The sequence below is a fragment of the Humulus lupulus genome, chromosome 3 (assembly GCF_963169125.1).
Source record: "Humulus lupulus chromosome 3, drHumLupu1.1, whole genome shotgun sequence".
Lineage (NCBI taxonomy): Eukaryota > Viridiplantae > Streptophyta > Magnoliopsida > Rosales > Cannabaceae > Humulus > Humulus lupulus.
Window position 1 is genome coordinate 55,357,708 of NC_084795.1, and position 22,013 is coordinate 55,379,720.

The 22,013-nt window shown below is 36.4% G+C and overlaps 1 long non-coding RNA gene across 1 annotated transcript; it reads left to right on the forward strand.

The window, feature by feature from the left end:
* The first annotated feature begins 12,601 nt into the window (after positions 1-12,601).
* LOC133821130 (uncharacterized) lies at positions 12,602-12,941 on the forward strand. The gene is made up of 2 exons (XR_009887330.1): positions 12,602-12,686; positions 12,787-12,941. It is a non-coding gene; the product is annotated as an uncharacterized LOC133821130 (long non-coding RNA).
* Positions 12,942-22,013: the final 9,072 nt, after the last annotated feature.

Below are 22,013 nucleotides of genomic sequence, written 5' to 3' on the forward strand. Positions count from 1 at the left end.
GATACACATGCTCAAAGCTCCGAATCGGACCGCCAAGTAAGTGTTTAAGTTACAAGTTACAAGTTACTTTGTCTATGTGTATAGCTAACAACTTTAGTGTTTATGTTTCAGTTAAAAATGAATGGAGCTTTAACCTACCAAGATATCCGAGCCATTAAGGCCTTAAAAAGAATAAGGGAGCCAAGAAACACCGTAGGAGCCTTAGAAAGGATTACACGAAGGTTGCTTTTGTTTCACCAAGCAATAGGTGGCCTTCAAGAGGCTAAACAAATAATGCTAAGATCAACAGAACAATATGTATTAGTGATTAGGTTGTTTAAAGATTTCCATCCTGTAATAGCAGCCTTAGAAGAAATATGGGAAGAAATGAATGATGAGGATGAATCACCATTAGCAATGAGATACTATTTCCTCTTAGTTAGGTTCACCGCAAAATTTGAATTTCAATTCACCAAGGAGCAAAAGAATAGGATTCTCACAAACCTTCCTAGAGGGCATTTTGATGCTCATGATAATGATGACTATGAGGCTATAGATGATGATATGTTAGATGACGGATCGGATGTAGAAGATCCCGATTTTTAGATTAGTAGTTTTTATTTGTTTTATTTACTTTTATGTTATGATTGTAATAAGTGAAATTGTTTTCCAAATGAATAAACATGCTATTTGAATATCATGTGTGAGTTTGAAATTTTTTTTTTCACAATCATAATAAATACTAAATAAAATGAATAATGACTGAGTTCGGTGAGGGTGGATACGAATCAATGAACCTGGTTTCCTTGTTGAGAGTTAGGGGGCCTTAGTAGTGGGAACGATTTTACTGATCCCAGCCCTCCCTCAATATGGTTAACTTTGGAACAAAGATAAGTTTCGAGCCTGAGAATTAAGTCATATAGGATTATTAGAAACACACTTAGAAAATAAAGATGACTTATTTTTCTAAGTATAGAAACCCTCTCTAATAATAAATAAAGACCTATATAATTTTTCATAAGAAGTCATAATAAATAGGTCCGAGATATGTTTGTTTTAGAATAAGTTTTTGCCTTAGAGCCTATTAGGAAGAAGTTCTAACATGTTTCTCTTAACTGTTAGAACTCTGCTACGATGTCTCTCCGAAGATCTGCTCGCACCAACGGGAACGCTTCCAACGATGTTCCAGCGACCAATGCGGTCCCTACCGTTCGCCGAAGGAGAGTACGTGTTACTGCTCGCCGCAACGCACCGGCACAGCCAGCTGACAACACCGCAGAGATTGCCAGACTACGACAGCAAGTCGAGGAACTTCTGCAGCAACAACGCCAACAGGCTCAATCTCAGCCTCAGCCTCCGCCACAGCCGCAGCCGCAGCCACAGCCAATGGCCCCAGCACCCCAACAAGTTGGTCCGTATGGGGGATGGCCTATGACGAACTACGCTCCTTATCCTGTTCAGCACATGGAACCAGTGTACGAGAGGTTCCGCAAGCAGCACGCTCCGAACTTCGAAGGGACTACGGACCCCTTTGAAGCAGAAGAATGGCTAAGGAATGTGGAGCCGATCCTAGCCCACATGAACCTTAGTAATGCAGACCGCATATCCTGCGTCTCATCTTTGCTCAAGAAAGATGCCAGGATATGGTGGGACTTGGTCCAGCAATCCCACGATGCTGCCACCATGACGTGGACCCGATTTGTGGAGCTCTTCCACAAGAAGTACTACAATTCAGCAGTGCTTGCTACGAGAGTTGAGGAGTTCACCAATCTGAAGCAAGGGAATTTAACAGTGGCGGAATATGCTCGTCAGTTCGATCGCTTAGCGAAGTTCGCAGCAGAGTTGGTTCCAACCGACTATCTAAGGGTGAACAAGTTTGTTAGAGGACTTCGCCCGAAGATCGAGATGGGGGTTAAACTAGCAAACCCGGGAAACACTTCATATGCCGACGTTCTTGAGACGGCAATTGAAGTAGAAAGGTTGCAAGCCAACGTGAGCAAAGAAGAAGCCAGCAAGCCGGAACCTAGGCAGCAGAGCCAACCTCAGGCCAGTCGGAACAACAATCAGTCCAGCAACAGTCAGTCCAACAACAACAGTAACGGACAGAAGAGAAGGCATCCTGACAACAAGCAAGCCGACAACAATAAAAGGGCACGACCAAGTAATGGGGGAAATAGGTCGGGCTACGTGGAATACCCGCCATGTGCCAAATGTCAGAAGAAGCACCCCGGAGAATGCCGTGCCAACACCAAGGAGTGTTTCAACTGTGGTCAAGAAGGGCATCGTAAAAGAGACTGTCCTCAGCAAAAGCCGGAAGGAAAGAAGGACGAAAAGATGGTTCCTGCTCGGGTTTTTGCTTTAACCCAAGGAGAGGCGGATGCTAGCAACAAGGTGGTCACAGGTCAGGTTTCCATCCTCAATAAATTATGTCATGTATTTTTTGATTCGGGAGCCACTCATTCGTATATTTTGTTAGGAATGATAGATAAACTAGACAAACCTAGTGAAAGATTTAGACCTAGGTTTGCAACCGAGTTGCCTTCGGGCAAAGTAGTTCTATCATCACGAATTGTACGAGGCGTACCAATCAAGATTGAGGACAAGGAACTAGAAGGAGACCTGATAGAGCTGGTGATCAAAGACTTCGACGTCATACTAGGCATGGATTGGCTAGCACGGCATGGCGCAACGATCGACTGCAGACGCAAGAAGGTGACATTCGATACTCCTGACGGCCAGAAACTGTGCTTCATGGGACAAGCTTCAGGACTACGCACACCGTTAGTGTCATCTCTCAAAGCTCAGAGAATGATGGAGAAAGGATGCCAAGCATTCTTAGCCAACATCACGAATGTGGAGAAGGAGACATCACTCAAAGTTGGAGATGTTCGAGTCATACAAGAATTTCCAGAAGTATTTCCCGATGACTTGCCAGGATTGCCGCCAACTAGAGAAATAGACTTCACAATAGAATTAGTACCCGGCACCGAGCCTATCTCTAAGGCACCATACCGGATGGCACCTACGGAACTCAAGGAGTTAAAGACGCAGCTACAAGAACTCCTAGACTTGGGTTTCATTAGGCCAAGCCATTCACCATGGGGAGCTCCGGTACTATTCGTGAAGAAGAAGGACGGAAGTATGCGCATGTGCATAGACTACCGAGAGCTGAATAAAGTAACAATTAAGAACAAATACCCGCTACCTCGGATTGATGATTTGTTTGATCAACTCCGAGGCGCGACTGTATTTTCTAAGATCGATCTACGGTCCGGGTATCATCAGCTCAAGGTAAAGGGAGAAGATATCCCCAAGACAGCCTTTAGGACTCGTTATGGACATTACGAGTTCTTGGTTATGTCTTTTGGTCTTACTAACGCGCCAGCCGCGTTTATGGACTTAATGAATAGGGTCTTCAAGGACTACCTGGATAAATTCGTCGTTGTGTTCATCGACGACATTCTAATTTACTCGAAGGATGAAGTAGAGCACGAGGAACACTTGAGGATGATTTTGACGCGATTGAAGGAGCACCAACTCTACGCGAAGTTCAAGAAATGCGAGTTTTGGCTCTCACAAGTGGCGTTCCTCGGGCACATCATATCGAAAGACAGAGTTGCAGTAGATCCATCGAAGGTAGAGGCCGTGAAAGATTGGCCTAGACCAAAGAACGCGTCGGAAGTAAGAAGCTTCTTAGGGCTAGCAGGTTACTATAGAAAGTTTGTAGACGGCTTTTCTAAGATAGCCACTCCACTCACCAACCTGACCCGGAAGCAACAAAAGTATAACTGGAATGATAAGTGTGAGGAAAGCTTCCAGTTGCTTAAGGATAAGCTTTGCTCAACACCAGTACTTAGTGTCCCAACACCCAACGACAAGTTCGTTGTCTACTGTGATGCATCAAAGTTAGGATTGCGATGCGTACTGATGCAGAATGACAAGGTGATAGCCTACGCCTCACGTCAGTTAAAGGAGTATGAACAACGCTATCCAACTCACGATATGGAGTTGGCAGCGGTGGTCTTTGCGTTAAAAATCTGGCGCCATTATCTTTACGGAGAACGGTGCGAGATTTATACAGACCACAAAAGTTTAAAATACTTCTTTACTCAGAAGGAGCTTAACATGAGGCAGCGCAGGTGGTTAGAGTTAGTAAAGGATTACGACTGCAAAATCCTATACCACCCGGGGAAGGCAAACGTAGTTGCCGATGCACTTAGCCGAAAAAGTTATGGGAACTTAGCAGCCTTGGCCAGAATAGAAAAGTCGCTACAGCGGGAGCTGATCAGTGCCGGAATCGAAATGGTTGTAGGCAAGCTGGCTAACTTGTCTATCCAATCAAATCTGCTAGAAGACATACGGAATGGTCAGAGACATGATGATTCGCTAGCAACGCACATGGATGCAGTCAGAGAAGGCAAGACTACAGATTTCTCAATATCCAGTCAAGGTTTATTGAGATATAAGGATCGGGTATGCGTGCCAGACGATCAGAGTATTAAGAAGACGATCCTAGAAGAAGCACACAATACTCCGTACTCAGTTCATCCAGGGTCTACCAAGATGACTCATGACATCAAGGCAGTCTATTGGTGGCCAGGGATGAAGAAGGACATAGCGGAGTATGTATCTAAGTGTCTGGTATGCCAGCAAGTGAAGGCGGAGCATCAGCGGCCTGCAGGATTATTGCAACCGCTTAGCATACCGGAATGGAAGTGGGATGATATAGCCATGGACTTCGTGACGGGTCTGCCAAAGACGAATAAGCAGCATGATTCTGCTTGGATAGTCATAGATAGACTAACCAAGTTGGCTCATTTTCTGCCTGTTAAGACTTCTTATACGACAGACCAATATGCAGACATCTACATCCAAGAGATTGTACGATTGCATGGAATCCCCAAGACGATAGTATCAGATAGAGGATCAGTGTTTACGTCAAGATTTTGGAGAAGCTTACAGCAAGCCATGGGTACTAAGTTAAGTCTTAGTACAGCTTTCCATCCTCAGACAGATGGGCAGTCCGAGCGTACAATTCAGATTTTAGAGGATATGCTACGCGCATGTGTACTTGACTTCAGAGGATCGTGGAACAAGTACTTACCGCTGATCGAGTTCTCGTACAACAATAGCTACCAGTCGACGATCGAGATGGCACCTTATGAGTTGCTATATGGAAGAAGGTGTCGATCACCGTTGCACTGGGACGAGGTAGGAGAAAGGCAGCTTCTAGGGCCCGAAGCTGTTAGACAAGCACAAGAAGCAGTAACGCTTATTAGACAGCGTATGCTTGCTGCTCAAAGCCGACAGAAGAGCTATGCGGATACCAAGCGACGCGATGTGGAGTTCCAAGTTGGAGATCAAGTCTTCCTGAAGATATCTCCTATGAAGGGTGTCAAGCGGTTCGGGAAGAAAGGCAAGCTCAGTCCCCGATTCTTAGGTCCTTTTGAGATATTGGACAAAGTGGGACCAGTTGCGTATAGACTAGCCCTACCGCCAGCACTAGCCGATAGTCACAACGTCTTCCACATCTCGATGTTACGCAAGTATGTGTCAGACCCATCTCACGTCCTCAAGTACGATACTATAGCACTCCAGAAAGACTTAAGTTACGAGGAACGACCGGTTAGCATCCTAGATAGGGGGATGAAGCAGTTACGGTCCAAGAGCTTTCCTATAGTTAAAGTCCTATGGAGCAATAGTTCTGAACGCGAGGCAACGTGGGAGTTGGAAGAGGACATGCAGAGCCGGTATCCGGAGTTATTTGGTAAGTAAATTTCGAGGACGAAATTCTTTTTAGTAGGGGAGAATTGTAGAGTCCAAGAACTTTACTTAGCTAATTGTTTAGTAGTATTATAGTATGTTTAGTGTTATCATTGTTACTTTGGATTTTTGGTTCAGACCGGGAGTTATTTGGACACTCATAGTAGTACTTATAGATTTTCTAAGTTTAACCTATAGTTTAAGAATATTAAGTATAACCTAAGGTTTGATTAATGTGTCTGATATTAAGGAATATATTATTATATTATAAGGTTTAGACATCAACCAATAGGATTTTAAGCACATGTTTTGAATGGTAATTAAGGATTAAGTATTTTTGAGGATTAAATTAAATAAGGGTAAAAGTTTGAATGTATAGGGTCAGTCAGCAGCTTTGAGCACGTTGAGGGCTTAGTCAAGGCTGTTTAGTCCATTCAAACTTAGCTAAAAATGTGTAAACTCGTGTTTAAATATTCTGCGTATGCCGATATATCGCAGCTATAGGGGGCGATATGTCGCAGCACGTAGATACGGAAAACACGAATCGATGCACGGTCGCCTCGGGAACAAAGGTCCAGGCGATATATCGCCTATAGGGGGCGATATATCGCCTCCACCAGCATGTTTTCAAATTCGTTTGAATTCTTTTCCCTTCAGCCATTCAAACGCCTTCAACAGTCCAGCATCTTCTGAACGAGTCTTCAGCCTCTGCTGAACGATTATTCAAATGATTTTCACTTAAAAAGCCATTATTTTTATTCAAGTAAAATCAAGATATTTTCATTCCCAAACTCTATAAATAGGACCTAGTACCCAGCCATTATTCACCATTTGCTCTAAGTTCAGAGGCTGCTAGTGTTAAGTGAGTGAGAGAGTGTAAACACTTGGTTTGGGGAAAAACTATAAGCTTAAACATCATAAGCTTATCAAACACTTGGGAAGTAAGTGAGTACTATAGTATTTCGGTGGATGTTAGATTGATCTTGCAATCTTTGAGGTAAACCCAAAACTCTAGTCCTTTCTGTGTTCTATGTTATTTCTTTCTCAAAACCTTCTACTCAGTCCCCTAACCTTATTCTTATTTTTGGTTAGGGAATCCAAGTTCTTAAGCACTTAAGTGGTGGTAAGCATATTTTCGTTTAATGGTTTAGTCTTCCTATTCTCTTTCATTTCATCTCCTTTCTTTAGACTCACCCTTGTTCATTGTGGTTTTAGGAGTGTTCCAAAAGTCCTAACTCAGTCCATTTTATCCCGGTAACTTTGGTAAGGAAAATAGGCTAGAATTAATATGTTATGTGCTTATGTTATCTATATGATTATGTTATTAAAAGTGTTATGATATGTATATGTGTATGTAGGCTTGGGCATATGACCCATATGACTAACAAGACCCCAAATGGGTTATGGGCATATGACCTACTTAGCTAGTAGGACCCCATTAACCCCATGGGCATATGCTTGTTTAGTCTATGGGACCCCAAGTAATAATGGCCATTATAATAAGTGTATGTTATATGTATTGTGTTAAGTCCTTATGTTTTCTTATGAAATTATGTATGTGACTTTGTGTTAGATTTTCCTTACTGGGCATTAGGCTCACTCCTTTCTGTTTATGTGCAGGAAAATAAGTTTAGAGGCGGAAAGATTCGTGACGCTTGGAGAATGTGTATCGATGATGAATGGAGTCAAGGGGCCGAGCATTATCGATTCGAGGATGTAGTCTCCTTTTATGTTTTTTTTTTTATGGTTTTACATGTATTTTCCGCATTATTATGTAATGTCTTTTATTTTAAATCTTATTTTGTTTTAAAGACAATGGGATCCCAAAATCCTTCTTAGTATTCTATTTCTTTGTAAATAACTCTTATTTTCAAGTTACTCAATAAATTATGGTATTTTCGAAAAATGTAAGTTTTATGTATAGTTTCGATAATGGTCCAATTAGTCTAGATTAGTGGGTCATTACAGTTTCCCAATAAAAACCCTAGGCTTGAACAAGGGTGTGGAGTTTGGGTATTGATCTTATTGTGTTCTTGATTTTACAATCAAGAGAGGTAATGGACTTTTCTTAGCCTTTATATTGTTTTTGGTGGGTTGTCTATGAGGTTTTGATGATGATGCTAATGGTTGATTTTTGGTAGGATTGGTGTATATGATTTGTATATTGTGAGAGTATGATTTGTGTTAAAAGGGTTGTGATGTTGATTTTGCTATGCATAAAAAAATTGTGATAATCTATGAATGCATGCATGGAGATTTCGGCCTAGGCATACCTAAGTATGTTCTTGATATTTTTGTGATGTTGAGTGAATTTCAATATAGTAGATCCATGTTTTAGGACTTATGTGATATGGGTAAGATAATAATTGGCAATCTTGATTTTTGATCCATGAAATTTTGATAGATGCATGTTATATTGTGAATGATTAAATTATAAGATGCATGAAAATCATGATAGAAACATGTTAGGATAATATAAGGTATATGTGAATATGGTGCTTATGAGTTATTATATGTTATTGTCATTGTTAGTGTTTTGTTGGTTTTCAATGGAATAGAAAAAAATGGTTTTAAAAGAATTCATGTGAATATGTTAGTGATATTAGAATCATGCATATTATAAGAGTATGATGAGATTTTAAACATGTATGATTTTATGTAATTTTTCGGGCAAAAGTTGAGTTTTATGAGGAATTAAGCTTGCTGTTTTTTTTTTTTAAATAATTGGGTAAAAGTTGATAAAAAGATGAGTTGCATGCATAAGTAATGTTCTTGATGTTATGTTAATTTTTATGAAATTAAAAAAGGGATTTTAAGTCTCATGTTATGATATTTTACTTAATTAATTACCTACAGAATTTTTATTGATTTTTTTAGAAAATATGAGCTTTTAAATTGATTATGGTGATTTTTAATGATAAAAACAATTGCTGGAATTTTTGTAATAAAATATGAAGTAAATGTCACTAAAATGAATTTGATGAGTTTTTGGAATAAATTATTTTTCCTAAGTTATGGTAATATTGAAAAATGGTATTTTAATGGTATGAATGCATATTTTGACAAGTTATGATTTTTCCTTTATTTTGATTGAGAAAAATATTTAGATTCTATTTATTTGTGATTTTTGAGAAAATAAATGGTGGCTGAAAGTTTGATTTAAAAAGGTCAAAAATTGTTATTTAATTGTCACATATGGATTTTGGTCACATAAAAACTAAGTCTTAAATAATTTAAATAAAAATATATTTTCCACACTTAAAAATATATTTTTTTTCTCACCTCATTTATGTAAAACAATGATAAAATATATTTTTAATAGAAACATATTAAAAATAGGCATTTTAATTAAATCCATGTTTTCTGGTTAATTCTTTGTAATTTGAGATTAATTAAGGGAGATGTCACATATTTTATTTTTGAGCTAAAATAAAATAATTTTATAAAATAAAATAAAGTTTTGAGAAATTTAATCAACTTAGAAATTTATAAGAAAAATAAAGCATGTAATATGTCTATTGATTTTCAAACAATAAAAGCAAGAAATGTAGAATTATCGTTTTTGAAAACGTCTTTGTTACGCAATGTTCCCACGTATGCATGTTACATGCAAATCAACTTTTACGTCCAAAATCATGATTATTATTCAACTAAGTGATTTTTATAAAACAATCATGTTAGTAAAATGGGTAAAACGAGCATTATTCTTTTGGCGATAATTGCATGTTGAGTGTAACTGTTATCATGAGTGCATGGCCCATGCACACATGAGTTGTATGGAAGGGAAAAATAGTAATTTTATGAACCTAAGAAATGTTATTTTGATTATGATATAGGCTCGTTGAAAGATTGTGAAATTCTTAGCTTGGACCTGATGTAAGGAAGTTAGATAGATTTTATGATTTTATGCTATGAATGGTAAGATTGTTGTATGAATGAATTGTTATGAATTATGAATGCCATAACGTGATGATATGTTGAATGTGATATGTGTATGGATGTTAGATACATCAAACCAGTTACGATGTCAGATACATCAAACAGATTACGATGTTAGATACATCAAATAGATTACGATGTCAGATACATCGAACGAGTTACTAAAGACATTGAGACGTGACTCCTAGGGCGGACGCGCCGAGGTTATTCAAGGACCAGAGATCTCCTGTTTACCTCATAGGGTGACATGGACAACTAGCGTTCCATGCTCATCATGTATGCTGTATGTTTGTGATATGATGATATGTAACATTTATGTTATGATATGATGATATGTTACGTTATGTTATGATATGATGATATGTTACGTTATGTTATGATATGATGATATGTACGATTATGTTATGATATGATGAAATGTATGATTATGTTATGATATGATGATATGTTACGATTACGTTATGACGTACCATGATGTCTTAGATGAATGTTAGTGTTTGGTTTTTTGTTGTTTTCTTACTTGCTTATTTGTTTGTACTTCCTTACTGGGCTTTTAGCTCACCCCCCTTACTTTCCTTCCAGGTAGCAAATAGGATTTCTCTATGGCACGCGTGGTGACGTGAGGAGTTCTTTCATCATGGGGTGTATGGCGTGGGGTAATCCTATGGACGATAAAACGATCAACATAGAATGCCATTTAAACTATGTTTTGTTTTTAAGGGACTTTCCTAAATTATCAGTGGGACTTTGTTATTTAATTTATTTGGTTTCTTTGAACTTTGCATAAAAACCTATGTTTTATTTTAAAACTTGTGGCGCCAACTTGCATGGTTTTAAATAAGTCCCCCTGAGACTTTAATAATGGATGGTATTCTTTTATAAACTATGTTATGCGAATGTTTTGTAAGTATTAGTCTAGGGCGTTCTTTACATTTTGGTACCTATTACACCTCCAAAAAAACTCACACATCACAGAAGGAAGTATTAGTTTCATTTTTTATTCAAAATAAATGAACTAATTAGAAACAAAATAACAAAAAGTCACTGGGAAGGGAAAGTCACTAAGAAACTTCATATAAATAATTGTATAGTTCTCCAACAAAGCGTGGATATTTTATAATTTGAGACTAACTTGGTTTGCTTTTAACTACAAGAAAGTCTACTTTCCATAACACAATAAAATAACTCTATTAAAAATGTATTGTATTCATTCTTGGTTGCTTTTACTGATTTACTTCAAGTCACATTTTGCCTAATATTTTCTCTTATATTTTTGCTCTTCTTCATATATAGTCGATTTAAGATGATGCTTAATTAGTATAAAATAAAAGTGCATTAGTGGTACTTTTGGATTTTCTTATAGTTGAAATTTCTTTGATGCAAGTATGCATCAGTTGTGAGTGCTATGAATGAGTTGAAGTATGTTTCTCTTCGAAAACCACCTAAAAGAAATGTTAGAAATGAAATTACCTGCAAAAGTTCAATTGTTTCATCATTTGGATATATTAATTCCTTGCAAGATGAGTTACAAGACATGATTTTGAAACTCTAAACTAGAACTTAAACCTCTTAATGTTCCATTATGGTTTGGTATATGAATGGTCCATTGAATTAAAGCATTTAATCTTCTTACCAATGCCCCTATCTCCCTTTTGAATTTAGATGTGTGAAAAGTATTCAATTAGTTTGTCTTGACATGGTAATCATTGTTTTAAGTTCTACATTGGCACTCTTATGGATGGCTTTCATATATATTTTTTCTTTTTGATTTTGTGTTCTTGCTTGACAGTCTCAGTAAATGAAATTTCATTCTGTACAGAAAAAGTGACTGATAAATTATATTTTGATTCTCCTTTCAACAAAATAGCTTAACTCAAAACTGTTCAAGTTACAAAACTTAAATTTTTTGAAAGAAAGGCCAATCAATAGTTCAAAAATGGTCTTACCTTTACTTAGCATAATGACTACTGTCATGCATGTTGGTGAATTGGATTACTTACTCATTTATAATGGTTATATTTGATAATGGTTGAAGCGTGTCTATGAGTTTGATTTGCTATTTTGTATTGGAATGAAAGATAATTAAAACGTGGGGATCTATTTTTGAACCTTGTTTGCTTCAATCTACTAATTGCTTACAAAAGTAGAAGAAGCTCTATTCTATTTTTGTTTTTTTTTTCCTATAAGCTAATTTTTAGTTTTGTACCTCTATTGTTAGTGGTCTTGGAATTCAGCGATAGCGGATAGTCTGTTTGGCAGTGGAATTTTCTCTTCGTTCATCTCTTAGCTTATTGTTTCTCTTTAGTGGTCTTGGAATTCAGCGATAGTGGATACTCTGTTAGTGTATTGCAATTTTTTTGACCTCTTGATCACATGCTTTTCGTATTTGTAGTTTGAGAACTGTTTGAAAAAGGAAACTTCCAAGTTCCAAACACTTTATCAGCAATTTTGGAAGGAAAAAGCAACCCATTTGCAGGCATTGAAAGGTATTCTCTCTTATTTAAATTTAAATTAAATTCCACATTTGGTGTTTCAATTCATAACATGATATGTTCTCCATTCAATGATTACGGAGAAAAAAAAATGGAAATGTGATTTGGATTGAACTCTTTAAATTTTGTTTCTGAAATTGTACTGGCTCATGTTCTAATACATTAGTTAGTTCAACATTTTTTTTATTCTTATTCTAAATTTTCTTACTTACCAACATGCTATATGGGTAAGATTAGTGACAATAATAAGTTAAATAGATTCATTTTCTGGTGTCATATACCATTTCCAAGTTTGAAGAAGAGAAGGAAAGGCTTTTAAAGTGATATGAACAAATGAGTAAGTTTACAGGGCACTACTCTTTTCATTCCATTGTAGAGAAATGTAATTAAAGTAGTCTTGTTGTAAATAAATGACATCATGGAAGAAAGAAAAGAGTATGATGTCAGACCATGAGAAAGCTTGCGGAGATAAGATTACTCGATTGGAGGAGTCTCTGAAAAAGGAAAACTCAGGTATATACTAAATTACTAATCATAAACTTCAGGTTTTCTGAGCTCAAGCCATTTGGGTCTCTTTCTGCCAGTTCTAATTAGCATTCCTATTTGGATTCAGGACGACAAAAATTTTAGCATTTTGAGGAAAACTTTGGGTTCCCTTTTTGAGAATGCCTCAGATGATGATTTCCCACCTGATGATTAAAGCTTTGCTTCAGTGTTGGCATCTCAGAGAAAAGGCAAAACTGACCACTCTTTCAACCTGATTCAAGATATGTCCTTAATATCTTCCTTATTACACCGTCTCTACATAGTAGGAAAAACTTAAATTGTCCATAGTTAATTTCCATTAACAATTCTCGATAGTCAATATTGAATATTCAAATGTTTTCTGCTTTATACAAACTAATAGAGCTCAGCAATAGATCTTATTATGTAAGACCAACTTTATGTGTAGGAATCTTTGGCTGAACACCATAACTACAAACTAGCTATGATTACCGCTTTGGTGATGAATATGATGATAATTGCTCTGGAAAAGTTTCCCTTTCCTGTTTTGATCTGTGAAGGTGGCATGTTTCTTTTTGGACATTCATTTTTCATTAAAAAAAAGCATTACAGATGTTTTTATGATCTGTTGTTGGCTGTGGCTTTTTTCCTGTTGTGGATATACTCGGGTCTCCATTGCCCCTGTTTTTTTATGCATTACCATTCTAACTTTGGCCCTTTTAACTTTCAAGTGTCTCATTTTACCATTCTAATCATGTTTTGGCCCCTTATTTTATTGTTGACAAAAAAAATTAGGTCTGGGGTAGTAAAACCATACCAATATTTTATTGTCTTTTTATCCTATTAGATATTGATCTATAATATGATCAAATTAGTGCAGTTGCAGCTAACTATTTACCTAGTGTGTAATCCTATTTGCTTCAAGTGTTCTAGAAAAATTTAATTAATAATAACCTCTCACTTTCAATCTATTTATTTATATATATATATATAGATATAGCATTGTATCTAGCATTGTTCCCTTTAGTTTATTCTTTTGTATATATATATATATATATCTATAAAATGTTTTGTGGGCCTCTTGGCATATACTTAAATTGTTTGCTTGCCTGAAGCCTTACTTCTGATTATGATGACTTTTACATTGTTTTTTTTTTTTTGTCAGTTGCCCTTCATATGTTTCTGCAGCAGCTGTTAAGGCAAATTTATTTGATGTGGCTTTAAATACAAATATTCTTGATACTATCTCTAATGGTTCCTTGAGGTAAGGCCTTTAGTTTGATTTGCCAAGTTTAATATAGTTCTACACATCAGAGGTTAATATTTTAAAAACTGGTTGTTCTTTACAGGCCAGTCTGATTTTCTTTCTTTTTTAAAAAAATCTATTTTAGATGCTTAAACTAATTAAAAAAGGTATCACGTTGACATTATATGCTGGAAATCTGGTTGGGGTCATCTGGGACATGTTACTTCTGATTCTTCAATCCATAGTGCTCTTTTTCGGATTGTTTGCAGGACTTCACAAGCATTGGAGGTCTGAATGCTCTAATTCTGTCTGGTCAGAATTTGCCATTTAATTTTGTTTCTTCACTGATTTGAGCATTTTTCTTCCTATAATCTTTTTCTTCTTTTGTCTTGTTTTTTTCCATTTATATTGCAGAAACTTCATGTTAGCCGTCTCTTTGATGTCACAGAAATTGAAGGTTTATCACTTGCTATATCATCTGTTTTGGATATTCTATACAATGTGCTTGCCAAATTTCCTAAGGTACATTGTCCATTAAACAGATGGCTACTTTTTTATTCTTGGCCCAAGATGGAATTAGTAACATAGATGTTGGCAATTCTTGGTGATGTGGTTATTAGATGTAGTTAAATATGAACATTGTTCTCATAGCAAAAATATTTTATACCCAGAAATCCCATAGATCTGCTTAGCGAGCCCAAGTTCGAAACTGGGGTTCCCCCCTAACTTTACAATATTTAGGGTGTGGGAAACTATAACAGTTGCTATGAGAAGTGCTTGTGTGGGGACTACCTCAGGCCTTTTGAAAGCAAACTACATGCTAACTTTGAGAGCTACTCCTTTTGAGGATTGCAAATTATTAACCTTCTTTGCTGCAAAGAAGAGTAATTATATTATGATCTTTTGACTAACTATTTTTTGGGCCAGAATTCGAAAATTTTGTTTGTCTAAAGCTGCAAAATATGCCTTTGTTAATAGAATTCTCTCTTTATGATTTTTGTTGATTCTGTGATTAGTACTTTTAATTACAAGAGATGATGTTCTGTTATTTAAAATTTTCAGGATACATCTTCCAGCCTCCCCATCTTTCTTCAATCAGTTTTGTCATCTACAACAAAACCAATATCTGTAGTTGCTGCTGTTGTCTCCTTGGTATCTTATTTTCGCAATCTTGTAAGGATTTTCTCGATGCTTGAACTGAAATCCTTTTTCATATTATGTTTTTTCCTCTTATTTGAGGGGAACTTCTCTGCCTGTTATGCATTCAACAACAACACTTAAAGATTTTTTTACTTTGTTGGTGTTCTTTTTCCTTTTTGGTCTTCTGATTTTCTCAGTTTAGACTCACACATTCGTTCATCACCAACATTTTGTGGATTGTGCAAGTAAATTGTATATGGGTATATGTATATATTAATATATATTGAAGCACACTATCCAGTAATGGTAGATACAAAAAGAAGGGGCAGTCCCTAAATTCTTTGGTTGAGGAAACCCAAAGAGACACGATGAAGTGATTTCTTCCACAGAAAACATTTATATTGGACCTTGGCATATCTTTAGTGTGTATCTATTTTTTTGGTATCTATCATGGATTTTAATACTAAGGAAACTCATTGTTTCATATCATAAGTAAACTTCATTGTTTGATATTGACGGGATGGATACGACATAGTTTTACTTGCATTTGTTTCGTCCTGCTTGACTTCAATTAGTGTATCCCCATGCTAAAACGTGAAAGTCTATTAATGTAAAATGGATCTAATTATAGATTGACTATGGCATAAGTGCAAGGTTTCCATCATTATTAATGAGAAATTGTGCTGAGCACACAGCCTGGGACAAACTTGTCTGTTTCCTTTATATGCTTTGGACCCCTTTTATGGTTTAATGGGTTGTATGTAGACTGGCTATTCCTATATTGTTGGCAATCTTTACTACATTTTACTAAGGATTTTTAACTTATCCATGCAGGCCATACAGATTGGCGCCACTAAAGTATTGTCAATGCTGTTGATGACAGCAGATTTCTTGCCACCATATTTTTCTGCAAGCAACTTTGGTCTAGATGATAAACAGGTTTAGCATGTTCGAGTTAATGCATTTTCTTTCCTGATCATTAATTTTTTTATTTGAACAACTGACCCATTGTTTCTCATTTAATATATTTTAATTAATACACCGTCTAGGTTGCTGATTTAAAATATTCTGTAAGCTTTATTCTACTAGAGCAATCTGAAGAAAATGAAGACTTATTTGTTGCTACCGTCAATCTTTTCACTACTGCTGCTCGTTATCAAGTGTGCTACTTTTTGACATTTGTATATGTTTTCTGGTGTCAATAAGTGTATCACTCTTAGGTAATTTTCCGTTGTTTCATTTTGGGATTTCTCATTAACTGTTTATATTGAACTTTATGTTCTATACAGCCTGCTTTTTTTATTGCTGTATTTGCTACCAAAGAGTTTATGGACGCCCAACCAGGTAATGCTGGTGATGGGAAGCTTCCAGCAATTGAGGTTTCCTCTGGGCCAGTAGAGTCTAAAAGTTCAAGCCTTGTAGAGGCAGTACTTTGTTATGTTGTCAATTCTGACAATCATATCAATAAGAATATTTTTTGTTGAAAGTAGTAACTATTAACTATGTTGAATATTTAAGACTTCTTGAATACTCAAAGAACATTTTGTTGTTGATGACATTGTTGAATGTTTTAAACTAATTTGTAGATTGTTAATACAATGTTGAATGTTCTTACTTTTTGTTATTTGAAAATCAACTTCATTTGATGATACTAGTCTATATTAGAAAGCTAATTTTATTTATCTAAAAATAATTAAAATATAATAGAATAAATTAGTGTTATATAAATAAAATATATAATGAGAATTTAAACATATCTAAATATAACAATAATACGAAAATTGTGTTATAATATCTATTACAATAACACTTTTTATGCAAAGAATTGTGTTATGCAAACTTCATTATATAACATAAATAATGTGTTATATTAAAGTGTAGTATAACACAAAAAATGTGTTATACTAAAGTGTAGTATAACACAAATTTATAAGTATTGAAATGTGTTATATAATCAACTATAAATAACATAATTAAACACTTATCTATATATTAAAATAACACAGAAAGTGTGTTATCGTTGACAATATAATAACACATCTGTATAACAATGATAAAGTGTTATGTAAAGTACCCTGACCTATGATAACATAGTCGGTCTTAACACATCAAAAAGTGTTATGGTATGTTTTGATAACACATTTTCGGTGTTATTAAAAGCATTTTTTCTTGTAGTGATGGTGTGGTATGTATAATTCTATAAGATATTTCAGGCACTCCCTGCCCTCTATTGCTATAGGTGCTGACTGTATCAACCTTGTTGACAACATCATGTCTCTTGATGGTAACATTGTACTAAAACTATGCTCAAACAGTTTACAAGGCATACTAAATTTATCAATCATAGTCATGGCAACATAAGAGTGAGTTGCTCCAGAATTATTAAGGACTCTACGCATCATACCAGAAATAGAGAGCTAACCTGTGACCTCACTATTATTGTTGGCTACTTCCTTTTGGGTCAATGCAAAAAACCCTTGCTGGCACTAGGTTGCTGTTACTACTCTGTCCCACTTTCCACTTGGGGCAATCTTCCTCAGATGGCCTGCCTGACCGCACTTGTAACATTTGTTGGTGTCGGCCTGACATTCTCTCACATGCCATCGCAAGCATTTAGGACAGCTGGGGTGGTCGACTCTTTTGTTCTTGTAATTCATGTAGTTAAAATCATTATTGTGACTATTGCAGTTGTTGTGGTGGTTATGACTGTAGTGATTGTTGTTATTTGTGGTCGGGGGTCTAGGACTCTTGTCAGTGCCACTGTTCTGCCCTTCATTAGCTTTCCACTTATTACCCTCACGAAAGCCCTTGTTCCTGTTGGCCTCCCTTCTGGCAGCATTGTCCTTCCATATGCGATCCTCCAAGTATTTTGCTTCCAGTGTCTTATCCAATATCTTAGCATAACTGACCACCATATCACTGTTAATCTTACCATCCCTAGCAATCATTGTCTTGAGTCCTCTCATAAACCTTTGGACTGACATGGCATTGGTTGGTACTACTTCAGGTGCAAATCTAGCCAACCTATCAAACTTCTCTACATAGTAAGTAAAAGAGAGGTTCCTCTAAACCAAAGTCACGAACTCTTCCACCTTGGTTGCCAATACAGCCGCACTATAGTAATTTTTTCCAAATGCCTGAATGAAGTCTACCCAGGTCATAGTATTCAGGTCACGATTCACTTTGACCACATCCCACCATATCATTGCATCCAACTTGAGTAGGTGGGCTGCGCATGAAATTCTTTAGTGGTCATTCAACTCCATGTGATCAAAGATGGCTTCTACTGATCTCAACCAATCCTCTGCCACCATAGGATAAGCTTTCCCTTCAAATGTAGGTGGGGCTTTCTTTCTGAAGCACTCATAGACTAGCTCAAATCGATAAGCCATAGGCAGTGGTGCAGGTGGTGGTACTAGAGGCTCAGGCTATGCCACTGGTACTTGGTGCACTTGCGGTATTTTCCTGGCTTGAGCCAACTCCTCATCTCTCTGCCTTAGTTGTTCCCTCAACCTTGCTATCTCTACAGAAAAATCCACTGTTGGTGTAGATAGGGCTGCCGGTTGGGCTGGTGGAATTCCCAAATCAATAAATGTTGCGGCGTTAAATCTTGTGGAGACACCCCTTCCTTGGCCTCGCCCTCTTCCCTTGCCTCATCTTCCTCCTATTGACATTATGAGATTCTAAGGAACCAAAAGAAAATCAAAAGAGAGGATAAATCACATAATGAGTTGATAAATATTTGTGAAAAGTATCATACATTCCATATCCACACCACTTAGAGTTTGCTAGAATTTTTTTTTTAAACCATAACATTCATTGTTTGTTTAAAAATTATTCCAAAATTAAAACAACCCATAAAGTGTTTAATAGCAATAAATGAAAGTCCAAGGGTTCTTAAAAAGTCTCATCTTATTCGTTAACATTTTATTCAAGGAAAATATGTGACAGACTCTAGTCCTAAACCGTGGACTCGTCCCCTAAGCTGTAGTCGAAGACATCCTTTGAACCGTGGACTCGTCCCCTGAGTTGTAGTCGAAGACATCCTCTGCAATGTGCACTACTTCTTGACACTCCATCTCTCCTTCCAAATCGTGCACCGTCTTGTATCATTCCTCCATCTCCCTGTCATCCTTATTTACCATGACCAGCTCCAAACGACTAAAATCGTAATTATCTATGAGGTCATAGATCATGTACTCGAAGGTGCTAAAGTCCAGCTCGTCCTGAATGACATCGTGCCACGCTATGGTCAAATGGAGAAAGGCCTCAGGATATATCGACAGCACTTCCCTTAACACCTAGTATTGTTCTATGGGTCATAGCAACACCTCTCTTATGTCCATCATTCCTTGAATACGACCGCAAACCACCTCTGTCGTTTTCAGCACATCAATTCTCCAATCATTGTGATCCTCGTTTAGTTGAACCTTAGGTATCATGCGAATCTCTGCAAGTAACTGTTTCTTAGTGTTATAATAATAGGTGGCATATTTCTATACTGAAATTACAAAACCAAAAAATTTAAAAGCAAAAAGAATATAGATAACATATAGAACAAATACTTATGACCCAGTGAGGTGAGATTTTCCTGTCTTTAACGTGTATGGGGAAGGTCCTTGGAAACATGAATAGCCTGGCTCTGATACCATTTGTAAAACACCCCATTCTATTACTTTGTAAAACATCTCACAACTCATAAATAATTAGAAAATACTACTTAACATATGTAATTCAGTTGGGCCTTGATAAAACATGCAAGTTGGGCCCAATAGTTTAAAATAAAATAAAGTTTTTGTATTCAACGTTTAAAGAAAAATAAAATTTAAGTCTCATTGATAATTTTAAAACAAAAGTTCATAACATAATTCTTTAAAACGCGGCGCTTATGTTGATCGTTTATTCGTTCATAGGATACCCCCACGCCATACACACCCAGACGTCGAAACTCCCCACATCACAGCATGTGCCAAAGAGAAACCCTATTTATTACTTGAAAGGGGAAAGTTTGGGGTGAGCTAAAAGCTCAGTAAGGAAGTACAGACAAATACAACAACATTCAAGGAAACACAATAAGAACATATTCATATTGTAAAACTCATAACATATCATAATCATACGTCATAATCATACATCATATCCATGCATCATAATTATACGTCATAAACATACATGATATTCGTACATCATAATCATACTCTTTGTGATCATGACGCCATTATTTTCCATGTCACATCTTGAGGTAATTAGTAAAAGCATAAAACTGTAAAGACCTCCTCTATGGGGTTCAAAGGATCTCAGGTCCTTAAATAACCTTAGCATATCTGCACTTAGTAACTCCTTTGTTGCGTCACGTTCAGCATGCTAGCAACCATTTGTTTTTCATACATCATACAAACACATGCAATCCATTTCATATCAACACAAAGGAAACACATGTTGTGTCATCCTCATCATAACATTTCACGATAGAATTCCATTTTTCATATCACATGATTCTTCATCAAAAAATAGCACTTTATTCCATGTAACATACAAGTCATACCATTCGATAGCATAAACATAAAAATTCTATATAACTTCCTTACCTCATGTCCGAGAAAAGCGAAAAAATGAGAGAAACTTCACAACGAACCTATAATCATAATCAAATATCTTCTCTTAGAATCACATGTCAATACTCATGTCCAACACATATATCCCACATGTGCATGGGCCATGCACACGTGGTACAAGTTGCCCAATAATTACAAACATACACATAAAATCACAAAAGAATAATGCTAATTCTTCCTATTAACCCTTCATGCTTACAAAGTAAAAACTATATGTTTGAGCAACCAACATATTTTTTAACGTAAAAATGTATTTGCATGCGACATGCATACGTGGGAGAATTGTTAAAAAGTAACGTTTTAAAACGATAATTTCTACATGCTTATTTCTTACTTTTTCAAATAAAATTCAGCAACATGATTTCTTTACCATTATTTTTTTCTTTAAGTCCCAAATTTTGACTAAATAGTTTAATACATTATTTTTACTTTATAAAAATAATTCATTTAACAATTTCTTAATTTCTCATAAAATAATTGTTGACTCGTTTTTTCATTAACTCGTTGAACACCCAAAGAATAACATTGAGAAGATTTTTGAGAGCTAAATAAAGTATAATAAATGTGTCTAGTCCCCATTAATAATTGATAGAGAGAGAGAGTTTTATAGTGGTTCAGCCCCAAAAAGATGCCCTACATCCACTTAGTCACTGTCATTGATCTTGCAAGCCATTGATTACATTTGTATTTAGCTTTTAGTTATTTAACTCCATTGAAGATGGAGAGACTCTCTGTGAAAAATTTGTCACCCCTTTTCCTCTCTCCCCTCTTTTGGTCCCTACTTCTCTTATTTATATTGAAAAGTTAGGGTTACATTTGAGTGGGCTTAAGTTATTAGGCTTGACCCATTAATTACATAAAATAACAAATGACTCGGCCTTAGGCATGATCTGGGCTGATGAGTAGTGACATTCCAAAAATGGGTATAGCAATAGCCCTCCAAGTCGTTCTTCATGTTTGCATAAGGCTGACTTATCGTGTGAACTCTCTCTTTCACAAGCACCAGATCTTTAGGCCTCGGACGTGTCATTACTTGACTTCGACGATCCTTTAATAGTAACAGTAATAAGATCTAAGATGCTCGCAGGCTAATTGGGTGAGCTTTTCCGACATGCACCACTCCCAAGCTAGGCAAGCAGTTCCAAGACCTGAGATAGACAAGATGAATTCTCAAGTTTCCGAGGACCACTAGGAACTAAGAAATAGGAATGCTCAAGGTATCGAAGACCTCTAGGAACCAAGTAAAATGAATGCTCCATGTTCCAAGGACTTGTAGGAACCAAAAAAATTGAATGCTCAAGGTTTCGAGGACCACTCTTGGAACAAAACAAAATG